General features: G+C 38.2%; 1 long non-coding RNA gene across 1 annotated transcript in view; it reads left to right on the top strand.

Moving 5' to 3' along the window:
• LOC143666498 (uncharacterized) overlaps window positions 1-23,266 on the top strand; it is a 68,601-nt gene that overhangs the window by 5,595 nt on the left and 39,740 nt on the right. The window lies entirely within an intron of this gene.

Here is a 23,266-nt window from a genome sequence, read left to right as displayed (position 1 = left end):
TTACCCATTGCTTCCGACTGTTCTTTGCTTCAAACTGAACCATAAATATTGCACCTGAGAGAGCCTGTTCACATTATTTATCATGCTGGTGTGTGACCACAATAGCAATGCCCAAAGGCAGACTATCCAGGGACTCTTGGAGGGGGTGCTGGGGAATGTCTACAGCCATACACCAACTTCTCACTTAATACCTGCTCAGGGAGGAGTGTTCATTGTTTGCTTGTCTGAGTATTTGGAAAGATGTTTATGACACCCGGGTCTGTATCTCTTTATTGACTGTGGTGGAGTTGGGAGGTGTTGAGTGAAAGACAGTTAGTTGTTGATAAACTATGAAGAATGAAAGGAAAAGCATGATATGTTTTAGAAGACGGTAGGTGAACAACCAAATGCACAGATTGCATGTAGGAAATTCCTTAGCACTGTGGCTGGCACATAGGTGGTGCTCAGGAAATGAACGCCTGGGCAGCAGGAGATGGACCAAAACAGAAGACCACAAGTTATTGGAAATGCCTCACCCAGCTTACTTCTTGGTACAGCCAGAAGTTGATATTGAGCACTCAGGCAGGAGTCCAATCTTGCTTCTCTTATCTCCAGCTGTGGCTTAGCTCTCTTAGCCTCTTCCCTATTCAACTGTGCCCAAGGTCCATTTATAGAATTGTTATAAAAACTGTTTGCATTGATTATGTTTCATTGACCAGAGAAGTGTGCCAAGTATTTTACATAAAACGTATCATGTCATCGCCGTGCAGCCTTGGAAGGCTGATACCCAGAGGTCATTTGTTCAAGGTCATCCAGTTAGTAACTGGTGGAGCCTGGAATGGAACACACATTGTGATGACTCCAAATTCCATACTTGTAACTACCTCATTTCTCTTCCTGTTTATTTTCCTGTAATCGATTATCTGCCTAGAAGCCTCACTCCCTAGAGATTTTCTTTCTGTTCCTCAACAACAGAGCACATTACTCTTGTTGCCGATACCTGTGGTTCCATCCTTGGTGGTTCTACAGGCTTTACTTCCCTGGCCTCCAAATGCCACTCCCTGGCTGACATCAAGGAGTAGAATACCGGAACCGGAGGGTGTCTTGAGCTTTTGTGTTGCCAGCCCCCATGTACCACCAAGAGATGGTGTGTATCTGGCTACCTTATGGCAGCTGGGCAGGTGCAAGTAGAAAAGCCATGGAAAAAGGAAACAGATTATAGCAATACGGAGACTGGGTATAAGGGGATCATTATTGGGGATGTGTTTTAGATGAGAGGGACAGGATGAAAGAGCAAAACTATATTTAGTGAAGGCTACTAAAAGCCAAGTAGTCATTGCTGTGAACTAGGACCAGTAACGAGGAAGCCAGGGGCTATATCAGAAGTAAGTAAGGGGCAGCTTATTGACTACGGGTGAAGATCAGGGCTCTGGCTCAGACTGCAATTATAGGAGTAAGAAAAGTTGTTTTTTCTCATGACAGTTTTAGGGACCCTCTAGGTATCTGAAATTTATGGGCACTTGAACCCAGGGAACTAGGGCTCTGGATTATTGTATTTCCTCACCCCAAAGTTTGAAGACTGGGGTGATGTTTCATAGCCATTCAGAGAGCTTAAAATTGCCCTGGGCACATAGTAGGTATTGAATAAATACTTCACTGACTTACCTGGATGAAGACTACCACCAATTTCACGCCCTCAACCTCCCTCCAAGGAAAATTATACTGTTGCACACAGGAGCAGCAGGGCCTCAAAAGGATGTTTGACGTTTTAAAAGCTGATTTCAGATGCTCAAAGAAATCCAGTAGTGCATTACTTTTCTACCCCAGCAGTGTCGATGATACATTTTCAGGATGTAGCATCCTGAAAAACTCTGCCACCACATGGGGTTAGCTATTTTGTGGCAAGACAGGTAGAAATTCCAACAAAATATTTGGCAAAAAAGGAGGTGCGGAACACAGAATCGCTTGTTTCGGAACCAAATCTCTGGACCCAGATGAGGAGCAAATGAAGGGAAGTTCTGATCCCAAAATACCAGCAACAGAGCTTAGAGATGTAGAAAGCTGGAGAGAGCATCACCTCTACCCTTACAACTAGAAAAAATCTGGACAGACAGCAAATTAAATGCTTTGCTTGAACCTATCAGAAAACTGAGGTTGCAAGGCAAACGACTAACCTGAAACCTAGGGAAAAATAGATGTATGCAGGAAGAAACAGGTTCTGAGCATTTGTTTCCCTGGGACAGATGTCACAGATGCCAAGTAAGCTAGTAGAAGATTCAGCTAGAGACTTTCTTGGAAGCAGAGCTTCCTAAAGCTGATTTATATTGCATGGTCTGGTTTTGGAACCAAACTTGCACCTCGTTGTCTCCTGGTCAAATTCTGGCCTGGAAAAAGTGCAGGATCTGCCCTTACCTAGCAGTTTCAGCCTTCAGGTGTCTCCTTCTGGAGAGAGTCACATAATGCTTCAGTTCCCTACTTCCCACCTTGTACAAGCAAGAACAGGTGTCTATTGCTCCTAGGCCTTTACATTTGCATTTTCCTCTTATGTTATGACACTGCTCCTTCCCTATTGGCATGACTAAGCCCTGGGCAACCTTTAAAACCCAATTCTGGCTTGTCTTTGCTGTACAACTTTCCTTATGTTCTTCTCCTCTATGCCTTAGTTGTAAATTTCCTAGTATGTGTACTTATTACACTAGAGTAGTTGTTTATTCATCTGTATCACCCACTAGGTTATTGACATTCGGGAAGCACATACATTGTTTTAGTTATTTCTGTAATTTTTTCATCTTTGAAATTCTTTAAAACCACGATTTTAAAGATTTCTTAGCATTCCATTGTACTGTCCTACTGCTGGAAACCTAGGTGTCCAGCTGTTAGGGGTAGTAAATAATTATCTGATTCATGAGATTTTAAATAAATCTTAGTGAAAAGAAATAAAACAAAATAGAGTTCCTATGGTTACGAGATTTAAAATGGAGTGGGCAAGCTATTTAGGAAGTTACTCTGGTGCACATCTCAGCCAGATACCACAAACTGCAGAAGCATGTGAAATCACAAGTCGAGGGTGAGGTCTGGGAAGCTTCCAGGGTCCTCTTCCCTTGAAGTCAGGGTGTGTCAGCGTCCCCGGCACATTGGTATGCACTGCCAGCCAGGGAAAGTCCCTGGAGTTTTGGTGTTCAGAGTTTTAATTGGGGTTTCATTAGGCAAGGTTGAGCTCATCTCCGGGCCCCCACACCTCCCGGCCCCAGAGGTCAGGCTGATATGAAGTGGCTTCCCTGTCACCACATGGTTGTTTTTTCTGGCATGGCCATCTTACACCTTGAGACTACTGGTGGGGCTGTCCCCACAGTGTCAGCTCATTAGCAAAACTATCTGGTGTGGCCTGGAGCCCACCATGAATAACAGACACTCCTATCACTTGGGAAACTCCAAGGATTTAGATGTTATCTCTCAGGAGCCCAGATAAAAGCCAGATCTCTCTTTGGAGGGCAAATTCTTGACTATATAGGGACTGACATGATTAGGTGTATGTATAAAAAGGTCACTCTGACTGTGTTTGAGAATAAATTGTAGGCAGCAAGGAAGCCAATAAGAAAGAGCCTTCAGATGGCCAGAGTTATGGCTGGACAGAAAGGAGCATTAGCCTGCCTTTCCCATTAATTGGTTAAGGAATCTTGAGGAAATTCCCGTTTATTTGCTTCAGTTTCCTTACCTAGGGACAAATCAGATACTAGAAGAGAGAAAAATAACTGGCTGTAAAGTTGATAACCTACAAAAGATAACAACCATTAATCACTCGTTCTTGCCCATGAAAAGCATGAAACTATTTAGAGGGCTTTTAGGATTCCACATTTTGACACTTAGGTCCAATGGATCCCAGGGTGGAGAAATCTGGCCAGTGCTGGAGACCCAGACCTAGTCTGAGGGAGCCACAGTCATGTATTGAATAGAGGGTCCAGGTAGACCAGAAGTGCAGAAACCTTTTCTGAAATCTGGAACACTTATTTATGTATTTTGCATGGGCAGACACCAAGAATCAAACCCAGGTCTCCGGCATGGCAGGCAAGAACTCTATCTGCTGAGCTGCCATGCCCGCCCCACTTATGTTTTTTTAAAAAAGATAATCAGAGATGTGTACAAAAAGCAACTTTATTTAGGCTTCTTATTTTCTAGAAAGGAAGAATATGTTTAACTCATTATGAGACCTGAGAGGGGAACAAAAATGCTGGGAAAAAGTCCTTGAACAAAACCAGTTAATCAAAGTTGGGGAAGCCTGTCCTTCAGACATCAGGCGACACCAGGGAGAGAAAAGAGGGTGGAGGTAAGAGCTTTAAACAAGGAAGGTGGAGGTGGACTAAGGAACGCTAAGCAATAAACAGCACTGGGGCTGACCAACCCCGCTAACGGAGTCATCTATGATCAAGCATCAACAAAGAAGGAATGGGGGCGGGGGGGATTGTAAGATAGTTAATAAAAATTACAAAAGGTACAAAAATCTATAAAAACAGATTGTCCCACAGTTCCAGGGCCTCTCATCTCTCACCTTTTCTCTTGTGAGAGTGCCTATATCCTCCTTCTCTGCACGCATAGTTAATAAATTTTCTGCCTGCTTACAGATGTGTGCTGTGCCTTTGAATCCTTTCTCGTGGCATTGCCAATAACCCAGGAACTCAAAACTGGCAACAAACTGGGTTTAAAATTTTCAGCATAAGAATGTGAACTTTTATTCTTCAGGTACTAAGCAAATGTTCCATCCCATATGGTGGCCAACTAAAAGTGGAAAGTGGAGGAAATAAAAGGAGAAGTCCGAAGAAGGAGTCCACTGAAAGTAGGCCAGAGGAGATGAAGGCTACCTACAAAGGAAGTGAAAAAGAGAAATGACGAAGAAATAGAGAACATGTTAGGAATCAAAGAGTAGTTACCTTTGGGAAGGGAAGAGTTGATGGATTGGGAGGGGGCATGAGGAGGCTTTTGGGATGTTGGGTATGATCTATTTCTTGATCTGGGTGCTGGTTACATGATTGGTTTTTAAAATTTATTTTTATTAGAGAAGCTGTGAAGTTCACAGACCAATCTTTCATAAAATACAGGATTTCCATACACCACCCCACCACCAACACCTCGCATTGGTGTAGAACATTTGTTATAGTTGATGATAGCACTTCTTTGGTAATTGAACACATTTTTTTAAACACTAGTTTACCTTTGTTGCAACTGATGAAAAATTATCACAGTAGTACTATTAACTATTACCCATAGTTCACATTAGGTGTATTTCTTTTCACTTTGTTATTAACACCTTGTATTAGTGCTGTACATTTGTTATGATTCATGATAAAACATTCTTATACTTTGTACTGCAAACTAGAGTCCACCATGTACAATAAGGGTCCATTCTGCTATCTAGTCCTATGGTTTATCTTTTAATTTTTATCCTGGTAACATATACAACCTAAAGTTTCATCTTTGAACCATTTTGATCTATATAATCCAGTGCTGTTAATTATACTCACAATGATGTGCTACTATCACCACCATCCATTTTCAAACCTTTATAATCAGCCTAAATAGAAATTCTGCACAAAGGAAACATCAACGCCCCATTCTCTAACTCTATTCTATCCCCTGGTAACCTATATTCCAGATTCTAACCCTATGAGTTTACTTATTATAATTGGTTCATATCAGTGAGATCATACAATATTTGTCCTTTCATGTCTGCCAGATGTCACTCAACATAATGTCCTCAAGGTTCACCTCTGTTGTTGCATGCATCAGACCTTGATTCCATTTTATAGCTGAATAATATTCCATTGTGTGTGTATATATATATGTGTACCACATTTTGTTTATCCATTCATCTGTTGATGGATACTGGGGTTGCTTCCAACTTTTGGCAATTGTGACCAATGCTGCTATAAACACCAGTGTGCAAATATTCATTTGAGTCACTGTTTTCAATTCTTCAATAGACCTAGTAGCGAGAATGCTGGGTCATATTGTCATACTATACTTAGCTTCCTAAGGCACGGCCAAACTGTCTTCCACAGTGGCTGCATCATTAAAAATTATCACCAGCGATGGATGAATGCTTCTATTTCTCTGCATTTCTCTCCAATACTTGTAGTTTTTAATTTTTTTTTAATGGTAGCCATACTAGAGGGTATGAAATGATATCTCATTGTGGGTTTTGGTACGCATTTCCCTGATAGCTAGTGATACTGAGTATCTTTACATGTGCTTTTATCTATTTGCATATCCTCTTTGGAGAAATGTCTTACAAGTCTTTTGTCCATTTTTAGATTGCATTATTTGTCATTTTATTATTGAGATGTAGAATTTCTTTATATATTCTGGATATTATACCCTTAGTGGATATGTGGTTTCCAAATATTTTCTCCTATTGAGCAGGTACCAATACTCAATTAAAACAGTTTTCAATTTTGAGGAGAAACTTCTAGTTTGTTCTTTCATTGTTTGTGCTTTGGGTGTAAAGTCTAAGAACCATTGCCTAGTTTTTCTTTTGTTGCTTGTGCTTTGGGTTTAAAGTCTAAGAAAACATTGCCTAATACAAGATCCTGAAGATGTGTCCCCACATTTTCTTCTGGGAGTGTTATAGTTCTGTTTCTTATATTTACGTCTTTGATCCATTTTGAGTTAATTTTTGCATATGGTGTGAAATAGGTGTCCTCCTTCATTCTTTAGTATATGGGTATCCAATTCTCCCAGCACCGTTTGTTGGAAACTATTCTTTCCAAATTGGGTGAAGTTGGCAGTCAGGTCAAAAATCAATTAGCTATAGATATGAGGATCTTTTTCTGAACTTCCAATTTGATTTCATTGGTCAACTTACCTATCCTTGTGCCAGTACATGCTGTTTTGACCACTGTAGTTTGTAATATGCTTTAAAATAAAGAAGTATGTTTTTGGCTATTTGGAGCCCCTTGTTAGGGGCCCTTACTTTTCCAGATAAATTTGATAATTGTCTTTTTCATTTCTACAAATTAGGCTGTTTGGATTTTGATTGGGATTGCATTACATCTGTAAATCATTCTGAGTAGAACTGGCATCTTAATGATATTTAGTCTTCCAATCCATGAACAGGAAATGTTCTTCCGTTTGTTTAGCTCTTCCTTGATTTCTTTTAGCAATGTTTTGTAGTTTTCTATGTATAAATCCTTTACATCTTTGGTTAAATTTAGTCCTAGATATTTGATCTTTTCGTGGCTAGTGTAAATGGAATTATGTTTTTTTATTTCCTCCTCAGATCGCTCATTACCAGTGTATACTACTGATTTTACCCTGCCACTTTGCTGAATTTGTCTATTGGCTCTTGTTGCTTTATTGTAGATTGTTCAGGACTTTCTCTATATTGGATCATATCATCTGCAAGCAGTGAAAATTTTACCTCTTCCTTTCCAATTTAGATGTTTTTAATTTCTTTTATTTGCTTAACTGCTCTAACTAGAAATTCCAGTACAATGTTGAATAACAGTGGTGACAGTGGGCATCCTTGCATTGTTCCAGATCTCCTTAGAGGGAAAACTTTCAATCTTTCACCATAGAGTATGATGCTAGCTGTGGGTTTTTTATATGCCCTTTGTCATGTGAAGAAGATTCCTTCTATTCCTAAATTTCTAAGTGTTTTTATTTTGTCAAATGTATTTTGACAAATGCCCTTTTTTGTAGTTGGAGATGATCATGTGTTTTTTCTCTTTGTTTTGTTAATCTGATATATTACATTAATGGATTTTCTTATGTTGAACCAACCTTACGTACCTGGGAGGCCTTGCTTTTTTCCCCTATGCAGGCTGGACCCAGATATCAATCATTTAAAGTTCTCCCTCATGAGCTGCTTACTCCTAAGGCTAATTCCTTCCACAAACCTGCAAGCTTGGATCAAACCTCTATTTTTACTTCCTTACTGCTCCAGTCTTTGTCGTGGATGCCACTTCAACAGATATTTATTGAGGGCCCACTCAGGGCAGGTACTGTTTTAAAAGGATTACAAACAGTGGTGGCTGGCTTCAAAGTGTGAATTTTCCAAGAGACCCAGGCAAAAACTACAAGATTATCATGTACTTTCAGAAGACTTACAGTGTACTTCTGTCTTCTTCAGTGGGTCCATAAAGTCGTTAAATTCAGCCCAGACTCAAGAGAGGGGAAGAAGAGACTCTACCTTTTGATGGGAGAATGACATATACATACAAAAGGAAGTAATATGGGTGGTCCTACTGGGGACAGGCGACCCCAACCACTGCATTAAGCTACTGTTGTACTGCTACTATGGCCTACCTGCAATAAATTCTGTTTCATGCTTCTAAGCTCTTGAATAGTTCCATTCTTTCTCTTTGGATTTTCTCTTTCTCTCTCATCTATCAAATGCCTTTCAAAACTAACTAATGCATCAGTTTTCCTTCTTTGGGCTGCACATGTAACTGTGTAAGTTAGTTTTCCAGGTCTGTTATGACAATAGGTCGGTTTAAAGAACAGGAATCTATTGTCTTGTGATTTTAGAAGCCAGAGGTCCAAAGCCAAGGTCTCAATATGGCCTGCTTTCTCCCAGAGTCTGCGGCATTCTGGGACAGGCCCGCTAAATCCTTGGGATCTTTGGCTTGCATCTCTTCCCCCCTCACATGGTGATCTACCTCATTCTCTGGTTCCACTGACTTCTGGTGTCTACTTTTCCTGCTCAGCCTAGATTTCCTCTCCTTATCCCAACCCTAGTCATATGGACTAAGCCTACCCTGATTCAATTTGGCCTCATCTAAGTAGGATTTTTGAAGATCCTGTTCACAAATGAGTCTTCACCTCAACTAAAAATACTATCTTCAACATTCTGTTTACAAATGGGTTCATGTCCACAGAACTTGGGGTTAGGACTTGAACAGGTCTTCTGCAGGGGATATGAGTCAATCCCCAACACCATATATGTGCTTCAAAATAGTAGTCATCAGAATTTTTACTTATAGAACAGAGTTACTTTTATAACAGAGTGCCTGGAACAATTGATATCTGTTGAATAAATTATTTAATCAATTTCTTGAATAAATTAATTATTTAAGTATTTGTTTCATGAGTAAATGAAATAAATTTGAATAGAAACACATAAAATATGTTTTGTAAGGGGCATTTGATTTGTTCTCACATGACTCAGAATCTAATTGACAGAAAATAAGCATTCAAAAAACATCAAGTTAGCCTTTAAGTCTTCACTTGCTCTAATCTGTACTTTTGTAAAGCAAAATTTTTCATGGATGGATGAGTGAGCTGAGTTACATTTAAAATCCCCATTAGCCAAGCGAACCATGGGAATACTTTAGCATGTGTGCTCTCTTAGGAATACAGAAACCTAAGGGCTTGAAGAGTCAGAAGATACATGAAATAGAGCCAAATGATTTTAGAGTGCTCGCTTATGGTTCTGCTCTAAATTGGTGAGCAAACAACCCTGGGAAAGTGGAAACCCTTGCTCAGGACTCTTAGGTAAAGGGTCACATATGACACCTTGGGGATTCTCCACCACAGGAACTGAACTTTTCATATGCTTCTGTGTGGCCTAATTAACTTAAGAGGCCTTGTTTCTGGGGAAAAGTGAAGCACTTTTGTTCCTTTAACTTCTTGATCTATTCCTCAATCTCCTTGCCTGCCTCATTATCTAGGGCACTGATTTTATCAAGAAGGCAAGGTGGGGAGGAGAGGCTGGAGACTCTCCCTCAAACTAGCCTCTCTTTTCAGGATTCCACTTTGTTCCATTCATGATTGCTGGAACACCCACTGAAGTTTATCAATTGGGTTGCAAGATCTTCATACAAGCCTATTTATAGGACAGGAGCTTGCTCAGATGGACACAGAGGCAGGCATAGACAAGCAAACATAGATCCAAAGAGGATAACAGCTTGCATCAAATTACTTGAGCTTACATTTTTCTTACTCCTGAACCCAGGAAAACAAGAGCTTTCTTCCTTCCTTCCTTCCTTCCTTCCTTCCTTCCTTCCTTCCTTCCTTCCTTCCTTCCTTCCTTCCTTCCTTCCTTCCTTCCTTCCCTCCCTCCCTCCCTCCCTCCCTCCCTCCCTCCCTCCCTCCCTCCCTCCCTCCCTCCCTCCCTCCGTCCCTCCCTCCTTCCTTCCTTCCTTCCTTCCTTCCTTCCTTCCTTCCTTCCTTCCTTCCTTCCTTTCTTTCTTTCTTTCTCTTCCTTCCTTCCTTCCTCTCTCTCTCATAATATTTTCTATAAAACAAATGTATAATAAATGCTTGTGGAACGAAGGCCAAACATATACCAAAAAAACACTCTCACACATGAACCCAAAGGCTGCAGTTGCAAGGACTCTTCCTCCAATGGGTTTATTCCTACAGGGAATCCATGTGCCATTTGGCTGATACAGTATACCTCACACTTTGTGAACTCAGTGCTGCTGTGAAGCTTTGTTTATGTAGCACCATTTTACACATTATTTTATGCATAATTTTGCTATCAAAACAAATAAAGAGTTAGAACAAACTCTTTCCCCAGAGGAGAAAAACAACTTTCTTTCCTACATCCCACATGTTCAAGAATGTCCAAAATAGACTCTTTTTATATCTGACCCTCCCCTGGAGCTGGCTCCTCATTCCTGGATAGAGAGCATCTGACAGATGAGAAGGCAGAGGTTATTTTTTCCACTACTGAGCAATAGATGAAATGGCAGTCTGACGTGCTAGTCTCACCTGTGTGGGACAGATGAGCTGTAGGTGTCATTGGGCTCATGGACGTGGTGGCTCATCATTGTTTGAGATTTGACGTTAACAGTGTTGCTTGAAATATTAATTTTGTGGAGTTGTTTTGGGAAGCTCCATCAATTTTCCTAGTTTCTATCTGTCTGCAGTGCAACATTCTCTAGGAAATCTGCTTATTTTCACTATTAAATGCCATATTCTTCTTTCTTGTCAAAGGAACCATCTTCTTTAATATTAATGAACTACTATGATTGGAACCATTCCTTGGGGACTATAAGCAGCAGCTGCAGCAGCAACATCTTCTTTACTGAGCAGCTATGGCTGCTTCGAAATCCTGCCTTAATAATACTTATGGCTTGAAGTATCTTTATAGAAGGGGAGCTGGGAGGTCAGCTACATGGAACCAGACACTGTATTTGACTGAATTCTCTCGTGGCCAAAGGCATGGCCTTGAATGTGAGTGTGGTCTATTGCATTGATGGTGTCAGTCTTTACCTTGTACTATATCCATGCAGCATTCCAGTTCCTCCTCCAAAGAGGTAGAATATATTTTCTGCCCCTTGACACCAGGTTTAGCATTTTGAGCCTGGCTTTGGCCAATGGGTCGTTAGCAAACATAACACTAGAGAAGGCTTTTTAAAAGCCCCTGCATGGTTGCACTTGTACTATTACACCTCACCCAATCCCCATGAGAGGGACATGTCTGGGTTAGCCGGCTGGCCCCAGGAGAAGGATGAGGGACATGGGTTGCAGAGCTGAACCTCTCCATGTAAGCTCAGCCTAGATTATCCGACACCCCTGTTGGCCACAGATGCACAAGGATGCTCAGTGAGACCAGCAAATCCCAGCCTTTCTGAGCCAACCCCTAGATGACCAATGGGTTAGTGACAATAATGACTACTATTGTAAGTCAGTGGGTTTGGGGGCAGTTTATTACACAGCACCATTGTGACACTTGTTAACTGATACAATGAGGACTTTGAAAGAAGGTAATATTAAGTCAAATAAAATGGCCATCTGTATTGGGTGTTGCCAGGAAGGATCCCTTTATGAGCAAGGATTTTCCAGAAGATAAAAACAATTGACCTGCAGGGGTTTTCTGAGAAAATGGAACAATGGAATGCATCCTACAGAATTGTAGATGAGCAATACTTGTTGATAAACCAATTTCATTCCAGGAAAGATAGCTTAACAGAATGGACCTTACATTCTAATCAATGTTTATCTGCTTTATAAGACCCCCCCCAATGTAAAATGGAAACTTTGTATCCGCCAGTCAGAACATTTCCTCACTTACTTCTGTGTTTGCCCTTTGTTTTAGCTCCCTAAAGCTGCTGAAATGCAATATGCCAGAAATGGGCTGGCTTTTAACAATGGAAATTTATTAGTTTACAAGCTTACAGTTCAAGGACTATGAAAATGTCCAAATCAAGGCATCATTGAGATGATACCCTCTCTCCAAGGACTAGCTGCAGGTGATCTTGGGCTCCTTTGTCACATGGCAAGGCACTAGGTGGCATCTGCTGGCCCATCTCTCCTGGATATTGATTTCAGTTTCTGGCTGCTCCATCTGTAGCTTCTTTCTGAGTTTCTATGTCTTTCCCTCTGTCTTTGTGGTGTTTTGAACCTATTATGTACCCAGAAAAGCCTTGTTCTCCTAATTCTGATTCAATATTGTAGGGTGGGATCTTTTGATTAGGTTGTTTCCATGGACATGTGACACACTTAATTGTGAATGTCACCTTTTGATTAGATGGAGATGTGACTCCACCCATTCACAATGGATCTTGATTAGTTTACTGGAGTCCTTAAAAGAGTGGACACTGAGAAACATTTAGCAGAAGGCTTAGACACAGCCGTTGGGAAATGCAGAAGTCCTACGAGATGCCAGTTGCTGAGAGAGCTGAAAGAAGTTAAACAGGAACCAGAGCTCAACAGATGTCACCGTGTACCTTTCCATGAGATGCTAAGCTAAGAGATGAAACTCCAAATTTTGCCTTGGAGCAGCTAAGCCAGTTTCCACAGATGCCTAAAGAGAAAGCCACTGAAATGAGAAGCTAAAGGCATCAGAACCAGGAACAAGGACCAGCAGATGCCAGCCACATGGACAGATATTGGCCTTCAGAGTCAAGGCCTCTTTCTCTGGATGGTTTAGTTTGGATATATTTATAGCCTTAGAACTGTAAATTTATAACTTAATAAATCCCCTCTGTAAAAGCCAATACATTTCTGATATATTGCCTTCTGGCAGCTTTAGCAAACTAAAATAGTCTTCTTTGTGATTCACTCTGTATTTCTTCCCCTTAAAAAGAACTCGAGTAAAGGGATTAAGACCCACCTGGAGCATGCTTCAACTGAAATAATCTAATCAAAAGTTCCCACCCATAATAGGTCTTCACCCACAGGAATGGATTAGCTTTAAGAACATGATCTTCTCTGGGGTACATAACAACTTCAAACCACAACACACCCTATATAGGCTAAACCTTCTACTCCCTTTGTAGAGTTCCGTACCACTTTCATTCTGGTGCTTTCCAATTCATGAATCATTTGTTGCCCAAATGAACTTTAATGGAATTTTAAATTGCCATAGTTTATCTTTTACAGTGGGTAAGTGGTCAGAGTGGGTGTGGAATTAAACTGTTTGTGGATAGATAGGCTTAGATAGGGGCCTAGCCAAGATTCCTTCAACTTGCTTATTCTGTAGATGAGTTACCATCACTATTGCTTTATCCTTGTCTAAACAATCATCTCTCACCTGGATTTCCACAAGAGCCTCCTATACAAACTATATGCTTTCATGCTCGCCCTTTATAATCTACTTGCCACAAAACTGCCAAAGAAATCATTTAAAATCTAAGACAGATGGTGAACTTCCTTGCTTAAAACCTGTAATGAATGAATGAGATCCAAGCTTCTTATCATGACCTACACATTTCGGCCCCGGCCTTCCCTTCGTAATGTTCACTTACCTGGCTCTCTTTACTCACTCTGCCATAGACCTTTTGGTTTCCTGCTTCCTTGCCTCATACACTCTAAGGCCAGTATTCTTTCTACCTGGAATATCCTTCCTCTAGATTGTTGCATAGCTAACTCCTCCTCATCATTTAACTCCTAGGTCATCTCTCCAACATGTCATTTCCTAAACTCCTTATCTCTCTACCAGCAAGTTACTGGCTCTCCTGTAACCATGCTTTGCTTACTTCATGTCATTTATCCTGGAAGTATTTCTGCTAATCTGTTTCCACATCTCGACTGTGTGCTTCTGGAAAGCAGGGATCTTGTCTGGTTGTTTGTGACTGTGTGTCCAATGTCTAGAACAGAGCTGGATATGTAGTAAAGGGTAGAAAAGTATCCAATGAACAGATGTTTGCACACCAATGTTCATAGTGGCATTAACACAAACATCAAATCCAAGTGTCCATTAATCAGTGAATGGACAAATAAAGTGGGGCATAGACATACACTGGAATATTATTCAGCTGTGAAAAGAAATGAAGTTCTGATCCATGCGACAACATCTTACTGAGTGAAATAAGACAGACACAAAAGGACGATTATTGTATGAAATCACTGGTATGAAGTAGGTGGAATAAGCTACTGGTGGACACTGGATTTTTATGAATTTGGAGCCATTGTAAGACTGCTTAGAAAATTCTGATACAAGTCTTCTTCGTGTTCATATGTTTTCACATTTCTTGGGTAAATATGTAGGAGTGGAATTGCTGGGTCATGCCAGAGTTGTGTTTAACTTTATAAAGAACTATCAAACAGTTCCTCAAAATGATTATACTATTTTACACTCTCATAAGCAAAATAGGGCAGTTCCGCTTAGTTCCAGTTGCATGATATCCTCACCAACATTTGTATTGCCAATCTTTTTATTTTGGACATTTTAGAATGTGAGAGATAGTTCTTTTGTATTTTTAATTTGCAATTCCCTGATGACCAACGATATCAGTCATTCCTCTATGTTTCTCTGTGCAGTATCCATTTAAGTCTTTTGCCTACCATTTATCGGATTGTTTGCTTTTTGGATTTGTATCTTGGATATGAGTACTTTGTCAGATATACACATTGAATGTATTTTATTCTAATCTGTGCCTTGTCTTTTAGATTTCTTAGTGGTGTCTTTGATGAGCTTATTTTTTTTTTTAATTTTAATGAACTTCAATTTATCTTCTTTTTCTGTTGTATTTTTTTGTGCTCTAAGAAACCTTTGCTTACCTAAGGTCACCCTGTTTCCTTCTAAAAGCTTTATCATCTAGCTTTTTTGCTTTGGTCTAAGATCCATCTCAAATTAATTTTTGTGTATGGAGTGAGGTAGGCATTGAGATTAATTATTTTTTACCTAGCTATCAAGTTGTTCCAGCACTATTTGTTGAAAAAGATATCCATTTCTCCATTGAATTGGCTTTCGATCGTTGTCGAAAATCAATTGACCATATTAAGTGGGACTGTACATGCACTGCCTATTTTTCTACACTCTTTTACAAAGTAATTAAATACTTACCAATAATAGTATAAAGATTCCTGTTGTATTACATCCTCACTAACACCTCGCATTTTCAGTTCTCCTATTTTTTTGCCCTTCTAAAGGATATAGTGATACTTCATTGAGATTTTAATGCTATTTTTTTTTTTTAACTTAGGCAGGTACTGGGAATCGAACCCGGATCTCTGGCATGGCAGGCAAGAACTTTGCCACTGAACCACCATGGCCCTCATTGTGATTTTAATTTACATTTTTCTGATGGCTGATGATGTTAAGCATACTTTCATTTGCTTGTTGCTCATTCATCTATCATATATATGTATATATGATGTATATAAAGACGTATATTCCAAATATTTTCCCTAGTTTGTACTTTCATGTTCTTATTGATCTTTCTTAAAAAACAGAAATTTATAATTTAACCAAATCCAATTTATTATTTATTTAATTTCATGATTATGCTTTAAAAAAAATCTTATCTCAGAAATGCTTGCTTTCCCAAATATCACAAATAATTTCTTCCTGTTTTCCTTTAGATGTGTTATGTTTGCAGCTTTTTTCATTTAGATCTGTGATGCATGTAAGTTAATTTTTGTGTATGTTGTGAGATAAAAGTCAAGGTTCAATTATTGTTTCCATGTGAAAAAATAATATCCACTTATTTCATAACCATCTATTGAAAGGATTATCCTTTTCCCATTCAGTTGCCTTAGCACGTGTGTTGAAAAATCCATTGGCCATATATGTGTGGGTCTATTTCTGAGGTCTTCATTATGTTTTATTCCTTTATATACCAATACTACACTGTCTTTATTGCTGTAGCTTTATAGTAACTCTTTTTTTGTTTTACACGGGCAGGCACTGGGAATTGAACCCAGGTCCTCTGGCATGGCAGGTGAGCATTCTTGCCTGCTGAGCCACCATGGCCCACACTATAGTGACTCTTGAATCATGTCATGTAAGTTTTCCAATCTTGCTTGTTTTCAAAATTGTTTTGATAATGTTAAGTTCTTTATGATTCCACCTAAATTTTAGATTGAGCTTGTCAATTACTATATCAAAGCTTACTGGAATTATAATTGGTATTGTGTTGAATCTATAGATTAATTTGGAGATAATATCTTAATATTGAGTCATCCAATCCATGAAATTGCAGATCTCTTCATTTATTTAATTCTTCCTTAATCTCCTTCAGAAATATTTTGCAGGTTTTTTGTGTACAGGTGTTACACATACCTTATTAAATTTATCCTTACAAATTTGAGTTGTTCGATACTATTTTAAATGGTGTTATTGTTTAAAATTTCATTGTCCAATTGTATGTTGCTATAATATGGAAATATAATTTATTTTTTTTGTATTGACTTCGTATTGTATGGCCTTGCTAAATTTGCTTATTATAATAGGTTTTCTGAAGAATCCTTATAATTTTCTGTGTACCCAATCATGGCATCTGCAACTTAAAAAACAATTTTACTTCTTCCTTTTCATTTTGGATACTTCTTATTTCTTGTTGTTGTCCTATTGTACTGGGTGGGACTTCTAGTACAATGCTGAATAGCAGCGATGAGGGTGGACTTCTTTGTCTGGTTACTGTTTGTAAAGAATGCATTAACTCTCACCTTTGAGCATGGTGCTAGCTTTAGGTTTTACATAAATGCCCTTTATCGTATTAATGAAGTTCTCTGCTCTTCTGCTCTTCCTAGTTTGCTGAGAGTTTTTATTGTGAATGCCACCTCAGCTTTCTTTTGCTTGGTGTTTTTATGGCATACCTTTTCCTATAATTTTCTGTTTAACCTATCTGTGTGTTAATGTGTGTTTCAAGTAAGCAGCAGCATTTGGCTTGGTCTTTTAAAATTATTTTGCTTTTTCCTTTCTGGCAGTCTGACAATCTTTTCTTTTATATACAGAGATTGGTCAGTTTACATTTAATGTAACAATTGACATGTTTGGGGTTAAATCTACCATCTGGCTGTTCGTTTTCTGTTTGGCTGTTCTTTGTTCCTCTGCTGCTCCTTTTCCGACTTCTTTTGGGTGAATCAAATGTTATTTAGTATTACATTTTAGCTACTTTATTAACTTTTTAGTGGTACCTCTTTGTGTTTTCTTTAGTGGTTTCTCTAGAGATTCCAATCTTTATAGCTTTCATCATATTATATTATCCTTGTAAGAACCTTACAATAGCATAATTTGACCCCTGTCCTGATGTTTTACTCTTGTTTTTTTCTATTTTATTTCTACATATCCTATGAACTCCATGAGTTATAATTTTTGCTCAGAAGTCTTTTAAAGATCTGTAATATATATTAAGTAGTTGAGTTTGGGTGACTTTGTTCCAAGAATTTTTCTTTAGGGACTCCATCACTTTTAATACAAGCTCTGTCACTTTCAATATGTGACTTTCAAAGTAGCTCTGGGTTACCATTGCTGAGAATAGAGAGTGAAGAAGGAACAGCTGCTTCTTGACCCCCTGATCTCAGATGTAACCCACATTTTTTCTATTTATGTTCCATTGATGAAATCTAGCCAGGGCCCCACACAGGTACAAGAAGGGTTTAAAAATATAATCTCTGGCCGGAAAGTAATTTTTTCAGTGATGCCTACACATTATGGAAGGGGGAGAATGCATCTTTGTCAGGTCTGTCATGACACTAGAGTTTAATATTAGAAAAATCGTTTTGGTTACAGTGCCATCAACAGATATATGGGGGCAGGACTGGATGTAAGGAGGCTATTCAGGATTTCCTTCTAATCCAAGCAAGAAATGAGGAACCAGGACAGTTTCTCCTCTTCCCATTTCCATTATACTTATTTGAGAAGTATAATTGATATCATTTGGCTATGAGTGATTAAGGATAGAGAATAAAGGGGGATTTTCAGACTTATGACTGGAGAGGTTGGTGTTTGAAAGCACCAGATGCTGATTTTGTTGGACGATGTTGAGTTACTTGTTGACAGGAGGTACCTGCGAAAAGACTGAGAGGAGATATCTTGAAGTTTGGAGACTCAGGAGAGATACCAGGGATTCTATAGGTGTGCATTCAAATTTGGAAGCTTGAGAGTGGTTAGGAATCTCCCTGTGACCAAGATTTGGTTACTCCGTGGCTAGAGTTATGGATTAGTATAAAACTGAAAAACAAATAAAAGTAATTATGTGTTTCATGAAATTAATAGAGTCTATGACCTTGTCCTCATGAACCCATCTAATCTGGCCACTTTTGAATTTAAGGTAGGAGATCCAGAAGCTAGAGTCCACTATCAACAGTGGATTGAGATTTATCTCTTTCTAGCAGCAGAGCAGCTGTTATAACTCTCCTGTTGAAAACACTAGACATATTTTATTAAAAAAAAAATTAAAGCATCTCTGAGCTGGCAAAAAATTAAGGAAACCTCAGAGGCTAAAAGAAAAATGAAAATTGGAATCTTGAGAATAAATGAGCTTGGATTGAGGTTTTTGCATTAGTGACATCTGCCTAAAACTCCTTTGACCTTCATACAATTATGGAGACCTAAAGACAGCTTAGTGCCTGGCTCACTGAGAAGTTGAGTAGGAGACCCCAACATAGAGCTGTGAACTCTAAAGCCTACATTCTGATTAAACGAATTAACTTAAAAAATACTGCTCCAAAGAAGGGGACAGCAAGGAAATTCCTGTCTGTCTTGTTTCTGGGTAGAGGGAAAAGATTATCTCCCTTTGAACATGCAATTACAAATTGGCCTTCATAAAGGTCTGAAGTTCCAATCTCACCCTTCCTATTTGGCCTATAAAATCTTAAGCTGAGAATTTGTTTTAAACAGGTCCTGGTTTGGTAGTGTCTCCAAAGACCTCTGGATGAAACATATACGAATACTCTTTGAAATGTATGAAAGTACGTTTACAAGAACATGCCATGGAATATGAGTTCAGAGTTAAAATTCATAAAATGCCCAAGAAAGCACCAGAGTCTGAACCAACAGAAACCATACAGAACCTGCTCTGATCCCCAAGTGTTCATATATCAGATTTGTCAGGCAAAGTATATATAATAGCTCTGATTAATATATTAAGAGAAAAAAGAGGTAATTGGGATTATGGGTATAAAGCAAGAAACTATAGAAATGACCAAGTAGATGTGAAAACTGGAAAAATAAGAAGTTTACATGGCAGTTTCTATTGGAATTTTAGCAACCTGCCACACTACTCTGCTAATGGGCACACTTTTGAGGCAAAGCTGTATAAGAAAAGTAAAATGAGAAATGCAGTCCCATGCAAGTTACTTCTTCAAGTGTGTCTCCCCTCCACAATCTGCCTGCTTTGGGTTAGTCTATTGAGTCCTCAGATAATTTTTTGTGTTTTTTCTAGAGTTTACAGTTGAAATTATCAGGAGGCATGGGGCATAAAGGGAAAGAGGGGGACCTCATTACAGTGGAACCCAAAATCTATAATAGTGTAATGATCAAAATTACTAAATTAACACATTTATAGTACTATTTTATAGACTTTTTCTAACAAAGAATGAATTTTATTTCTCAATATCCTCTCCAACATTGCTATTTTGTTTTCTCTTTTAAATGGCAGTCAGTCTAGTGAAATGGTATCATGTGAAATGGTATCTCATGGTTCTGATTCGCATTTTTCTAGTGACTAATGATGTTAAGCATCTTTTCATGTGCTTATTGGTCATTTGTATCTTCTTCAGCGAAATGTCTGTTCAAGTCTTTCGCCCAATATTCAATTGGGTTATCTATATTTTTGTTGTTGGATTTTTGATTTCTTTATATATTCATATATTCAGGATAGCAAACCCTTGGCAAATATGTGGTTTTTAAATATTTTCTCCATTCTTTGGATTTTTTTCCCCACAATTTTGATGAGGGCCCATGTATCTATTTTTTCTTTTGTTTCTTGTGCTTTGGGTTTAAAGTCTAAGAAACCACTGCCTAACACAAGGCCCTCGCGATGCTTCCCTGTGTTGTCTTCTAGGGGTCTCTTATATTAAGGCCTTTGATTCATTTTGTGTTGATTTTTGTATATGGTGTGAGATAAGTGTCCACTTTCATTCTTTTGCATGTGGATATCCAGTTTTCCCAGCACCATTTGTTTTAGAGACCACTCTTTTCCTATTGAGTGGACTTGGCACCGTTGTCAAACATCAATTGGCCATAGATATGAGGGTTTATTTTTGGACTGTCAATTTGAGTCCATTGGTCCATATGTCCTTGTGTCAGTATCAGGTTGTTTTGATTGCCGTAGCATGTGATATGTTTTAAAAACAGGAAATATGGGTCCTCCAACTTGGTTCCTCTTTTTCAGGATGATTTTGGTGCTCCTCACCCTTCCATATAAATCTGATGATTGGCTTTTCCATTTCTGTCAAGAGGGCTGTTGGAATTTTTATTGGGATAGCACTGAATTTGTATGTCCCTCTGGGTAGAATTGACATGTTTATTTATAAATATCTTCCAATCCATGAACTTCCATTCCATGTACTTCCATTTATTTAGGTCTTTTTTATATCCTTTAGCAATGTTTTATTGTTTTCTATGTATAAGATCTTTATGTACTTAGTTATATTTATTTGTAGATTTGTTTTTAGTTGCTGTTGTCAATGGGCTCTTCTTTTACCTGATATCATCTTAAGATTGCTCCTTACAAGCATGCAGAGACACTACTGATTTTGCATGTTCATCTTGTACCCTGCCACTTTACTGAAACCATTTATTAGCTCTAGAACCATATTGTGGATTTTTCAGGGTCTATTATATGCATACAATTGTGTCATCTACAAACAGGGACAATTTTACTTCTTCCTTTGCCATTTGGATGCTTTTGTTTCTTTTATTGCCTAATGGATCTGGCTGGAACTTCTAGTACAATGTTAACTAGCAATGGTGACAGTAGGCATCCTTGACTTGTTCCTCATCATACAGGGAAAGCTTTCAGTCTCTCACTGTTACAATTTTGCTGTGGGTCTTTCATGTATGCTCTTTATAATGTTGAGCAAGTTTGCTTCTGTTCTTCTGTTTTAAAAGTGTTTTCTATCAAGAAGGGTACTAGATTTTGTCAAATGCCTTTCCTGCATCAATTGAGATGATCATGTGGAGTTTTGATTTTCCTATTAGAGTTTTGCATTAATTGATATTCTTATATTGAACCACCCTTGCATGCCTGGGATTAATCAATCATGATATATAATTCTTTTAATGTGCTGCTGGATTCATCAGGCACTTTGGTAAGGGTTTTTGCGTCTATATTTATAAGGAATACTGGTCTTTAATTTTCTTTTTTTTACTGGTAGTTTTTTCTAGCCTTTGGTATTAGGGTGGTCTTGGCCTCATAGAATGAGCTAAGAAATGTCCTTTCCTCTTCAATTTTTTTTGGAAGAGTTTGGTAGAATTGGAGTTAATTCACCTTGGAATGTTTGGCTAATTCAGCTGTGAAGCCACCTGGTCCTGGACTTTCCTTTGTTAGGAGGTCTTTGATAATTCATTCAATCCCTTTACTTGTTATTGGTCTGTGAAGATCTTCTATTTCTTCTTGAGTCAATGTAGGCAGTTTGTGTATTTCCAGGAATTTTTCCATTTCATTAAGACCATCTAATTTGTTGATGTACAGTTCTTCATCATATCTTTTTAGCATCCTTTTAAATCTTTGGGGTCGGTAGTAATGTTCCTTTCATTTCTGAATTTAATTATTTACTTCCTTTCTCTTTTTTTGTCTGTCCAGCTAAAGGTTTGTCAATTTTATAGATCTTCTCAAAGAACCAATGTTTGGTATCACTGATTCACTCTATTGTTTTTTTATTCTCTAGTTTTTTCTTTTTGATTTTTAAAATTTCACTCTAAGCTTTGTTTCCTTCATTCTGCTTACCCCAGGTATAGTTTGCTCTTCTTTTTCTGGATACTCCAGCTCTGAGATTAGTCTCTGATTTGAGATTTTTCTTCTTTTTCCTTTAAGCATTTAAATTTTTCTTTCAGCACTGTCTTTCCTGCAAACCACAAGTTTTTGTATGGGATGTTTTCATTCACACTTTCCTTAAGATAGTCCTTAAATTCCCTTGTGATTTTTTCTTTGACTCATTGATTGTTTAAGAGTGTGTCATTTAATTTCCACATATTAATGAGTTTTCCAGTTCTCCCCTTGTTATTGATTTCTAGTTTCATTCCATTGTGGTCAGAGAAAATCTTGCAATGCTAATATTTTTAAGTTTATTGAGACTTGTTTTTGACTTAATATATGGTTTATCTTGGAGAATATCCCATGTACACTAGTGAAGAATTTGTATTCTACTGCTGTTGGGTGAAGTGTTCTAAATATGTTTGTTAGTTTCAGTTTGTTTGTAGTATCACTCAAGTCTTCTATTTCTTTATTGATCTTCTGTCTAGGTGTTCTGTCCATTATTGAAAAGGGTGTACTGAAGTCTCCTAATATAACATAGAACTGTCTATTTCTCCCTGAAAATTTGTCAATATTTGCTTCATATATTTTGGACCTCTGCCATAAAGTGCATAAATATTTATAATTCTTATATTTCTTGTTGAGTTGACCCTTTGGCAGTTTTAATAACTTTCCCTGTCCCTCATAACACTTTCTAATTTAAAGTCTATTTTATCTTATATTCATATAGCTTACCTCATCTATTTTTTGGTTATTTTTTTTTTTTAAATATTTTTATTGACAAAACTTAACATACAATCATTCCATACATGGTGTACAATCAATGGCTCACCATATTACCACATAGTTGTGTATTCATAACCACAATCATTTTTTGAGCATTTGCATCACTCCAGAAAAAGAAATAAAAAAGAAAAAAACCTCATATGTACCATACCCCTTACCCCTCCCTCTCATTGAACTCTAGCATTTCCATCTACCCAATTTATTTTAACCTTTGCTTCCCCTATTATTTGTTTATTTTTTATCCATATTTTTGCTCATCTGTCCATACCATAGATAAAAGGAGCATCAGACACAAGGTCTTCACAATCACACAGTCACATTGCAAAAGCTGTATCATTATACAATCATCTTCAAGAAACAAGGCTACTGGAACACAGCTCTACAGTTTCAGCTACTTCCTTCTAGCCACTCCA

This window comes from Tamandua tetradactyla, chromosome 23 (assembly GCF_023851605.1).
Source record: "Tamandua tetradactyla isolate mTamTet1 chromosome 23, mTamTet1.pri, whole genome shotgun sequence".
In the NCBI taxonomy this organism is placed as follows: domain Eukaryota; kingdom Metazoa; phylum Chordata; class Mammalia; order Pilosa; family Myrmecophagidae; genus Tamandua; species Tamandua tetradactyla.
The sequence above is the reverse complement of the archived record's forward strand: the minus strand, read 5'-3'. Positions and strand labels throughout refer to the sequence as shown.